This window comes from Nanorana parkeri, unplaced genomic scaffold (genome assembly GCF_000935625.1).
Source record: "Nanorana parkeri isolate BGI_ZX_2015 unplaced genomic scaffold, ASM93562v1 scaffold1415, whole genome shotgun sequence".
NCBI classification, from domain to species: Eukaryota; Metazoa; Chordata; class Amphibia; order Anura; family Dicroglossidae; genus Nanorana; species Nanorana parkeri.
The window spans coordinates 103629-116043 of record NW_017307683.1 but is presented as its reverse complement, the minus strand read 5'-3'; positions in this window follow the sequence as shown (position 1 = coordinate 116043).

Genomic DNA, 12415 nt, shown 5'->3' with positions numbered 1-12415 from the left:
GATCAAAGGAAGTGAATAACCAGCCACACAGTACATCCAGGCCCCAGCATGGGAACACACCAACCGTTCACATGCGCAATGAGCCATATAACTAAATATGTACCAACAATACTATGAGGGTCATTCACAAAGCTGCCGGAGGCAGCCGTGTGAATAAACGACCCTGACTGAAGTGAGCCGAACGCTGTTCGGCTATTCACATCAGGCTTGCACGGCTGATTTCAGTCGTACACCGACTGAAATGAGCCGTACATCGGCTTAAGGCCGTGACACACTGCAGGCGAAGCAGCGCGGAGCGGTGGCGCGCTGCCTTTGCGAGCAGTGTGTCATGAAATTTTCTTCTGGGCACCTCAGCTGGCAAGAGCTTGCGCAGCTGAGCGTGCCGAGATGAACAATTTCAACTTCAGCCAATCGGCTCGCGCGTATAAACCGGCGCGACGGGATGCGACATCTGGCCGGTTGTTACAGACGAGCCGATTGGCTGAAGGTGCAGTCAATCATCTGACTGCACTCAGCTCACACACTGCACGCGGAGCTCCGTGCCGGAGAGCTTTGCTTCGCTCTGCACTGCTTCGCGTGCAGTGTGTCACGGCCTTTACTGCGGCTGGCTTCGGGTCGGCCGAACATGCTCAGCGTGTTCAGCCGACCCGAAGTGCAGAAGGAGTTCGACTCAGCCGATCCAACATCTGGATCGGCTGAGCCGAACCTCCGGCAGGCTACTCGCTGCTGTTCGGCCTATTCCCATAGGGGCCGAACAGCAGTTAATGAATAGCCGAATGCCGCTGAGTTCTCAGTTTAATGACAGATCAGCGTCCCTGGTAACCAGGGGACGCTGATCTGTCTCTGCAAGTGGCAGGAGCCAGTCGTGAGATGACGGCTGGCTCCGCCCAGCTCTCAGTAGCAGGCTGTTGGCCTGCCAGCTTCGGCTTTCACCTCGGCTCAGTCGAGCCGATGCATATGCCTTCGAGTGAGCCGCTCGGCCAACTTCGGGAGCTGTACGGGCTATAGGAAATAGCCCGTACAGCAGCGTACAGCAGCCCTTCGGTTCTACTGAATCGAAGGGCTCCCGTAACCGAAGCTAGCCAAAGGATCAGCTAAAGCTGCAGCTACAGCTGGATCCTTTGTCAGCTTTGTGAATAACCCTCTATAACTTAGTTGTCAGAGCTTCCTATCCAATGCCACACGCATCTGTCTGTTTGAAAAAAAAAAAAAAATGACCATGTGACAAGGATGTGGACATTAAAATATTTGCATATGTTTCATAAGCAGCAAATGAGCTTTAAAATAAGCCCACACTGACCACTGTAGCTGCAGGCACTGTGCAGAAGTTCATCCTCCAAGTTTACATCAGAAAGGCTGAGGGCACTTCAAATCAGTTTCTCGCCTGCTTTAGGCCACCTTGCTAACCCTCTCAACAGTGACTAGATACACTTCTAGAAAGACCACAGATACATAACATACGATCCCTAGAGGACAGGGGATGCCAAAAATCAAGAGCTACAGGAACTACATGCAAAAACCTGTGTTCCAACCTTTCTTCTGTAAACTACCCTACCCTACCAACCCTTCATGTAATAGAGATGAAGAGAGGAAGACATGTTTGTAGTCCAAATCACGAGAGCAGCTTAGGGTGACCACCATGGCTCCCTCCACAGATACAGTGCATGAGTGAGTTTAGCCTCGCTACGACTGCAATTGTGTTATTTGCAGGATTACCCAGTGAAAAAAAAAGCCTGAAAAAAGGATTGCAGCCACCACATCTAAAAACTACAATAAGGGGAATGTATCAAAACTGGAGCAAGCAAAATCTAGAGCAGCTGTGCATGGCAACCAATCTGCTTCTCTCATTTTCAAATCTTTACTGAACAAACTGAAGAGAGAAGCTGATTGGTTGCCCTGGGCAACCGCTTTGGATTTTGTTTGCTCCAGTTTTGATAAATTCCCCTCTCTGTATTTAATATCTGTTTGGGGCTTAGATAAGCTTGAATAAAGCCCCTGCTGTTCCCCAGCACACTTCCTTACATTACTGTACAGCTGAATACTTCAGGAAATGTTTTATGGCCCATTTCTCGGGGCCATAAAACATTGTAATTGTAATTTGCATGTATTACTACAATGTTATTTACCAAAATGCTGTAATCCTTTTTCTGGAATTAAACAGGTGTGGCCTTCAGGAGATATGATGGGACTTCTTGAGGATTTATTCCACTTAATTCAGCCCATTTCTATATCTGTGTATACACACAATGCAGTCACAAAAGCAGAGTCCACCTTAAAGGGCCTTTTACATGGATTTACTTGCTCGCTGTTTCCAATGAAATCATAAAGAACATTCAGGAACTTTCTTACAAGACAAATGAGATCAATAAAAGATAATCCACACTGAGAATGTATTGTGCAATGAATCACCATTGGTCCAAGATGGCCGACTGACTGGCATTGAGTTGGTTGGAAGCACAGCATTTATAGCTAATGAACAAATACGGAAACAGTGTTTTTATCATAATAAAGGGAAACTATCATTGATACTTAATCAGCAAGTACAGATTACTGAAACTTTGACCTTAAAGTGGAAGTAAAATCTATATAAGCCATCCTTCTCTCTACCTCCCTCATCAACTTCTCCCATGCTCACCTCCAGGACTTCTCTAGAGTCTCTCCCATCCTCTGGAACTCCTTACCCTACCTGTCCAGCTATCTCCTACTCTGTCTGCCTTTAGGCGATCTCTCTTCAGGGAAGCCTATCCCACCTCAACCTAACCACTAAACTATAACTTTCTCAAGCAATTCATCACCACACAGCTACCTCTTCATGTATCACTTGCCCCTCACTCTTAGATTGTAAGCCCCCACGGGCTGGGCCCTCCTTGCCATCTTGTCTTGATTTGTATTGTAACTGCAATGTCCCACTAATAATATAAGGGGAAAAAGCTGCTCCCATGTATATTTAGTATATACAGACATACATTTTTTAAACATTAAGGTGACACTAAACTAAGTTCAATCTTAAAAATATATTCTAGTTCTTTAACCATTAACAAAAATGTATCTTATTTGAGTATCACTCAGGTGTAGATCCTCAAATCATCTCTGAATTGGTGCCGACACTGTCCTTCCTTCTGGAGGGGGGCTACTTTTGTTCCCCATGGTCCCTGTGTGTGTTGTAAAGTAGCCACCGCTCCAAGCTCACTCCTGTGATGGACTACAATCTCATGTTTAGTTTTGAGATTGTAGTCCATCACGGGAGCAAGCTTGGAGCGGTGGCTACTTTGCAAAACACACAGGGACTATGGGGAACAAAAGCAGCCCCCCTCCAGAAGGAAGGACAGTGTCGGCACCAATTCAGAAATGATTTGAGGATCTACAGCCGAGTGATACACAAATTAGATGCATTAGGGGCAGGGGCGGACTAGGCCGGGGGGCAGGGGGGCAATTGCCCCCAGGCCTCTCTGTTGCTTCTAATAACGCCCCCCGTCACCTCTACCCTCTCAGCCGCACTGCTACCGAAGAGGAGACCATGTTGTTTCGGCTGCCTTCCCGAATGCCCGTGTCACTGTCTGATCGGGCTCTTCGCAGGCTACGTCAGCTCCCTCCGCCCACTTCTGCTGCTATTGGCTGGGAGGGAGACTGCCCACCTACCATTGGCTGTGGAGTGCTGTGCGGGACCTGAAAGGAGGACACCACGAGGAGGCTGCTGGAGCATTCATCCCGGAACTTCCAGGCAACCTCGCTGCCCCCTGCGCCACACCCTGACCACTGCGCTCTGCGCCACACCCTGACCACTGCGCTCTGCACCACACCCTGACCACTGAGCTCTGCGTCACACCCTGACCATTGCGCTCTGCATCACACCCTGACCACTGTGCTCTGCGTCACACCCTGACCACTGCGCTCTGCGTCACACCCTGACCACTGCGCTCTGCGTCACACCCAGCCCTCATCGCTCTGCGCCACACCCTGACCTCTGCGTCCCACCCTGACCTCTGCGCTCTGCATCACACCCTGACTTCAATGCTCTGTGTCACATCCTGACCTCTGCGCTCTGCATCACACCCTGACCACTGTGCTCTGCGTCACACCCTGACCACTGCGCTCTGCGTCACACCCTGACCACTGCGCTCTGCGTCACACCCTGACCACTGCGCTCTGCGTCACACCCTGACCACTGCGCTCTGCGTCACACCCTGACCACTGCGCTCTGCGTCACACCCTGACCTCTGCGCTCTGCGTCACACCCTGACCTCTGCCCTCTGTGCCACACCCTGACCTCAGCGCTCTGCGTCTAATCCTGATCTCTGCGCTTGGCGTCACACCCTGACCTCTGTGCTCGGTGTCACACCCTGACCACTGCGCTCTGCGTCACACCCTGACCTCTGCGCTCTGCGTCACACCCTGACCTCTGCCCTCTGTGCCACACCCTGACCTCAGCGCTCTGCGTCTAATCCTGATCTCTGCGCTTGGCGTCACACCCTGACCTCTGTGCTCGGTGTCACACCCTGACCACTGCGCTCTGCGTCACACCCTGACCTCTGCGCTCTGCGTCACACCCTGACCTCTGCCCTCTGTGCCACACCCTGACCTCAGCGCTCTGCGTCTAATCCTGATCTCTGCGCTTGGCGTCACACCCTGACCTCTGTGCTCGGTGTCACACCCTGACCACTGCGCTCTGCGTCACACCCTGACCTCTGCGCTCTGCGTCACACCCTGACCTCTGCCCTCTGTGCCACACCCTGACCTCAGCGCTCTGCGTCTAATCCTGATCTCTGCGCTTGGCGTCACACCCTGACCTCTGTGCTCGGTGTCACACCCTGACCACTGCGCTCTGCGTCACACCCTGACCTCTGCGCTCTGCGTCACACCCTGACCTCTGCCCTCTGTGCCACACCCTGACCTCAGCGCTCTGCGTCTAATCCTGATCTCTGCGCTTGGCGTCACACCCTGACCTCTGTGCTCGGTGTCACACCCTGACCACTGCGCTCTGCGTCACACCCTGACCTCTGCGCTCTGCGTCACACCCTGACCTCTGCCCTCTGTGCCACACCCTGACCTCAGCGCTCTGCGTCTAATCCTGATCTCTGCGCTTGGCGTCACACCCTGACCTCTGTGCTCGGTGTCACACCCTGACCACTGCGCTCTGCGTCACACCCTGACCTCTGCGCTCTGCGTCACACCCTGACCTCTGCCCTCTGTGCCACACCCTGACCTCAGCGCTCTGCGTCTAATCCTGATCTCTGCGCTTGGCGTCACACCCTGACCTCTGTGCTCGGTGTCACACCCTGACCACTGCGCTCTGCGTCACACCCTGACCTCTGCGCTCTGCGTCACACCCTGACCTCTGCCCTCTGTGCCACACCCTGACCTCAGCGCTCTGCGTCTAATCCTGATCTCTGCGCTTGGCGTCACACCCTGACCTCTGTGCTCGGTGTCACACCCTGACCACTGCGCTCTGCGTCACACCCTGACCTCTGCGCTCTGCGTCACACCCTGACCTCTGCCCTCTGTGCCACACCCTGACCTCAGCGCTCTGCGTCTAATCCTGATCTCTGCGCTTGGCGTCACACCCTGACCTCTGTGCTCGGTGTCACACCCTGACCACTGCGCTCTGCGTCACACCCTGACCTCTGCGCTCTGCGTCACACCCTGACCTCTGCCCTCTGTGCCACACCCTGACCTCAGCGCTCTGCGTCTAATCCTGATCTCTGCGCTTGGCGTCACACCCTGACCTCTGTGCTCGGTGTCACACCCTGACCACTGCGCTCTGCGTCACACCCTGACCTCTGCGCTCTGCGTCACACCCTGACCTCTGCACTCTGTGCCACACCCTGACCTCAGCGCTCTGCGTCTAATCCTGATCTCTGCGCTTGGCGTCACACCCTGACCTCTGTGCTCGGTGTCACACCCTGACCACTGCGCTCTGCGTCACACCCTGACCACTGCGCTCTGCATCACACCCTGACCACTGCGCTCTGCGCCACACCCTGACCACTGCGCTCTGCGTCACACCCTGACCACTGCGCTCTGCGTCACACCCTGACCTCTGCGCTCTGCGTCACACCCTGACCACTGCGCTCTGCATCACACCCTGACCACTGCGCTCTGCGTCACACCCTGACCACTGCGCTCTGCGTCACACCCTGACCCCAGTGCTCTGCGTCACACCCTGACCTCAGTGCTCTGCGTCACATCCTGATCTCTGCACTCTGTGTCACACCCTGACCTCTGCGCTCTGCATCACACCCTGAACTCAGTGCTCTGCGCCACATCCTGACCTCTGCACTCGGCGTCACACCCTGATCTCTGCGCTCAGCGTCACACCCTGACCTCTGTACTGCGGTACATACTGACCTGTGTACTGTCAGGCTTATTCACACAGCTGCTGAAGGCAGGCCTCTGGGTTGGGCCTCTGGGTTGTGCTTGCCCCCTGGGCCAAAAGTTGCCAGTCAGCCCCTGATTAGGGGGAATTTATCAAAACTGGAGCAGACAAAATCTGGAGCATATTTGTACTGCAACCAGTCAGCTACTCTGTCTCATTTTCAAATCTTACCTGAACAAACTGAATAGAGATGCTGATAGGTTGCCATGGGCTGATAGATGCTGATAGGTTGCCATGGGCAACTGCTCCAGATTCTGTCTGCTCCAGTTTTGATAAATTCCACCCATTGCTGTTAATAGTTAAGGCTCTTGAATATATTTTTAAGATTTTCCAGGTACACATAAGACATCCCCCGAAAATAAGGCCTAGTGTCTTTTTTCGTGGAAAAAAAAATATAAGACACTGTCTTATTTTCGGGGAAACACGGTAATTACACAACTAAAATCTACTAACCATTTTTGAGACATGATTTTTAGAACAGACATGGCTTTTTGTACATTGGGGGTGATACATAAAAATCTAATTTTTGGTTCTGGAAACATTTAGTGTAATGAACTTCATCCAGTGTATATGTGGTATCTGCAGGAGGCCTTACAGCATGTTAATTCAAGCATGAAGGAAATGCTGTTAGCAAAACTACCTTAAGGCAACATATATTGCATTAACAGAGCTGTTTACTGCAATTGTGTGGCCAAGGCCAAGTATAGTATGGGTGAAATAAATTCAGAGTGTAAAAAAATATTTATTGGGACTATAGCCAGCACTTAAACATAACATATAATAACAAATGACACCAGACGATTGAATGGATAAAATTGGCCACGACCTTTAATGTAGAATTTCAACAATAAATATCTCAATAAATTCACTTAACAATCAATAACATCACTAAAACATGGCCCAGCCACCACGTCTTGAACCAACCCAGTGAATATAAAAAACCTCTGCAAACTCTTCATACAATTGAACTCAAACACTGAAAAACCATCAAAGTGACTTGACCACCACGATCCAAATCAGCTCACAACTCTCTACCCCACCCCAACATTCAGTTGCATGGACTAGCTGGGGTTTGATGAAAAGAATCAATGAGAATGCCCATGGTTGCTTGGCTTGGGAGGCAATGAAAAAGGTCATGGGAATAGCATAAAGACAAGGGAAGGTGTCAGTGCTTCTTGTCCTTTAAAAATGCAGAACTGATGCCACTAGCTGAATTTTGAAACAGACACTGAAAGTGAGGGCCATGGTACTGCTCAAAGCTGCAGTGAATCAGGTGAACAAATTGGGCACCACATCCAAAACACTAACCTTATCATTGTCAGAGAATCAACCAGTTGGAATCATTAGGTGGATCAAGCTCAGCAGCCTGTGCCGCATGAGAAGCATTGTTTTTTAAGTAAGTGGGTGGTATGACCTATGAGGTACCTCAAGTTCCAAGAGTAGAGTACTCAACCCTGTGAGAAGTGAATCTGGACTGGCAAAGTGACGTTTTAGGACCGCTGACTAGGACATCTATGACATAAACTCTTACTTTTTGTGTTTGCGGATGACACCAAAATTTGGAGGGTAATAGACACGGACTTAGACATTATAACATTACAGGAGGACCTGGATAAAATAGGGGAGCGGGCATTAATGTGGCAGATGAGGTTTAATGTCGATAAATGCAAAGTAATGCACTTTGGAATTAAAAATAAACAAATGGGTTATACAATTATGGGTATGCCGCTGGGGAAGTCAGAAATGGAGAAGGATTTGGGGGTCATTGTAGACCACAAACTGAAAGGTAGCTTGCAGTGCCAGGCTGCTGTAAACAAAGCTAGCAGGGTTTTGTCCTGTATAAAAAAGGGGATGTATTGCAGGGACAAGTCTATCATTTTGCCACTTTATAGATCATTGGTTCGACCTCATCTGGAGTACGCGGTCCAGTTCTGGTCACCAGTACTAAGAAAAGATGTCCTTGAGTTGGAAAAAGTCCAGCGGAGGGCAACCAAACTAATTAGGGGTATGGAGGACCAGAGCTACGAGACAAGGCTACTAAATTTAAACATGTTCACATTGGAGGTGAGGAGATTAAGGGGGGATATGATCTCCATGTACAAAATGTTCAATGGTGGTAGCAACATTAGCGATAAACTGTTTAAAATTAACTCCATTACAAAAACTAGAGGCCACCACCTAAAATTGGTGGAAAAAAAATTCCAGCACAAGGGGCGAAGGGGGTTCTTCACAGTAAGATCAGTTAGGGTCTGGAACTCACTGCCACAGGCTGTGATTTCAGCAAATAATGTGGAATTGTTCAAGAAACTTTTGGATGATTTCTTAAGGGACCGTAATATACAGGGGTACAGGTACTCCTAGAATGAGATCCTAATAGGTTGGACTTGATGGACTAATGTCTTTATTCAACCTCAAATACTATGTAACTATGTAACTATGTAACTTTGTTCTTGTTACTTGTTGTTAGACTTTTGCTGAATTCAGAGTTCCTTTACCAATTGTGAGTGAACTGTCCAAAAGCGTAACTGTTGGCAAAAGTGTTGATATTTTGCTTCTTGGCGTATACAAAGGCTGAACTATATAAACTGAAACCCCAAACAGATCAAACTATTACTACTTATTGATTATTTGCCCCTATTGGGTTGACATTGTTACCCAAGCAGCCAAACAGCCATGAGCTGGCATTATCAGGAAGCTGATCTAAAGCAATGATGCAACTGATGGTGGTAAATGTAGACAGTAGGGGTCTGAAATAGACTGGAGAGATCAATAGCACTGAAATACCGAAAAAACAAGGAAGAAAAGAAGGTGAAAACAGCATCTCATGAAAAAAATATGACAATTGTTTTTGACACCCTGTGCTTTAGAAAGGTAAATGTCACCCATTTAGGGTTTACATCTACTTTCTGTTTTCAATGGTTTTTATTGAAGTTTAGAATAATAGAGAACAATAGAGAAAGAAATTGAATGTTTGACTTAATAATAGTACAGAAGAGAATAAATAGCGTTACATAAGTATGTCAATAACATATAATTTTATTGTTAAGATATATGCAACAAGGAAAGAAGAAAACATTACAATGTCTGAAGAAAAGGAATGGCGGGGTATATTGCTTGAGATAAAAACTTAAATATATGATCGTTAAGTGGATTTATAGCTAATCCACAGATCTCAGACCTTCCGGAACCCTTCTAATTTATCATTTAAAGTACCTGAGAGATTATCATTAATCATTATTTGGTTCAATTTAGAAATAACCTTTTCAAAGATAATTGACAGAGAATTCAATGAACTAGCAATTGTAATTTTGGCCGATAGAAAAAATGTAAGAAATTAATTTACCGGAATGTCTAGGAATCATCTGAGGCTAATTAGACACAGTAATTGTGGTATTGATCGATATGGAAGATGTTTTTGTCTTTGGGATCTATAGTTGGGTCCAATTCCCAGTTAAAGGAGAACTATGGGGTGAGTGAATTACACTCATCCCCATTGTTAGAGCCGACGCGTGATATTGAAACTGTTACACATTGGCTCTATTGATTGGGAAGTGAGTGAAAACATACCGCCGATCCACTCACTTCCTGATCATGTCCCTGCAGAGAGCGGCAACTGTCAGTCACCACTCCCTGCAGGTATTACCCCCTCCTCTCTCTGATTCTCCAGCGCTGACTAGAGGAACGGATGGGGACGAGGCGGGCACAACTGGCTCTGCCTCTATAGAGGCAGAGCCAGCTTTCAATCAGCCAGCTGGGTGAAGCATTTGGCTCGGTCATTCTGTTTGCTACCTCAGAAGTAGCAAACAGAATTAAAAATGTGACTGTAAAAAAATAAATAAAAAAAATAAAACAGCGTGAGGTCCCTTCCCCAAGACATACCCTTTAGGTCTGGTAGGCATTTTAAGGAGGACTCCAATGCCCAAAAAAGGAAAAAAAACATGGGGTCCCCTCTAAAATCCCATACCAGACCCTTAATCTGAGCAGTGGCCTTAAAATTCCTACCAGACCTAAAGGGTCTGGTATTAATTTATAGGGGAACCCCATGTATTTTTCTTTTTAGCGGGGGTCCCCCCTAACATTCCTACCAGATCTAAAGAGTCTGGTATGATTTGGACCCCACACTGTTTTTTTTTTATCCAATTTTTAAAAACTTGCAGGGGATTTTCCCCGCTCCGGCTGTGTATTTGGCTTAACCTGTGCGTATGTGCGTTCGGCTTTGGCTGCCTTCGGCTGCTATACAGGCTATTGAGAATAGCACGTACAGTCCTTCAGGTCGGCTAAACCGAAGGGTTTCTGCAACCAAAGTGAGCTGAAGGATTAGCTGAACGTGCAGCTTCAGCTCTTTAGTGAATAACCTCCTTAGAATTTAATTACATCAATAGATTTCTTCCTGTGGAAGTTTATATTCCTCTCATAAACTATTGTTATTGTACCAGAAATAGTTGTGAAATCTGCAATTCTTAGCAAACCCCTTTTCGTCCACCAATTCAATTTATTGTGGTGGAGTCCTAGGGGGGAAAAAATTGATTTTGAAGTATAGGACCCAATGGAAAGTGAGCAGATTGAAGCTGGTATATGCTTATTCCCTGTTCACACCTAAGTGTATTGCGGATACGCGGGAAAAGCGCACAAATATGCACATATTGACACACATTTGCAAAGCACGTCAAAAACAAAACACGCTGGCTATGCCATTACTAGTTAATGGCAACCCCAAACACCGCTGGGAAAATGTGCATTATTCAGCCACATTTGCGTATGGTAAAACGTGCACACACATGAATAATTGCAAAACGCATGTTGCAGATTTTGCTACATGCACTATTTTCCCCCATTTGTCACATGTGCAGGAACCCATTGAAAGCAATGGGGACACATGGCAAATTTGGGAACTAAATGTGCAAAAATGTATACGAATGCGATGTGTATTTCCAGTACACTTAGGTGTGAACTGGAACTGAACAGGGACTTACTCTGTAGAGCGTTTTTAGGGCTGGATCACACCACATCCAGTGTGTTCCAGCATGCATTATTTTTTGGGATCACACCACACCAGACCATGGGCATTGCTGTACCACGCGTTCTGGTGCGGGTGATTGCATTGCATGTGGGAAGCATGGCTGCAGTGCCATTGACATGAATTGCATCACCACGCCCCTCGGGGGAGGCTTTAATTATGCGAACCAGCCAGAATGCACCGGATGTGGTGTGTCACACCATATCTGGGCCAGATCTGCACACATTTCTAGAAATGTGGTGCGGTGCTTTCCGGTGCATTTTTTACGTCTTACGGTGTTTTTTGTGGGGGGGGGCTGCAATTATGCAGATTAATCTCTGAGGTCACTTCCTTCTTAATTTCATAGCACTTCCTCTTGTTTGTGTGACTGAGCTTGTGACAGACATGTTTAATTTGTATGCAGGCATGTTCATTGTGATGGCTATTGCAATCCTGAAACAAGGAGCTTGCAGGAGACAACATTTTTGGGTGCACCCACTCTTGAGTGGGTGCGGATTAGTGCAATCTCTCTGTGATCAACTACATCAAAATGGCAGTATGCATGCAAACATAACACATTTTAACTAAACTACAGGAACATCCTGCTTTTCTTCACATGTAAGAAAATGCTCCACAGCCACTAGCCCTGCTATGTTGGGGCTACATGAGTAAAGTGAAGAAATATCCATCGTCACTAATTTCCATCCCTTATCAAAAGTCTTGTATTGTTGCAATTTATGAAGGAAATCATCAGTGTCTTTGACGAAGGCCGGTAACTTTTGCAACAGGGGCTGCAGCAAAAAGTCCACAAATTGTGCAAGGGGTTGGGTGCTAGAATCTGAGCCCGACACTATCGGGCAAAAACTGAGCGGATTAGTGCCCTTATGAATTTAGGGCAGGCCATAGATGACCGGGATGCGAGCATGTTCATTAAGTAAAAAGTTTGCAATGCTATCATTAATCCAGTCATTCATCCTCCCTAAGTTTATAGTGGATGCTATGCCTTTTGTCATGGAGAGTTCATAGCTTGATGTAACAGATAAATG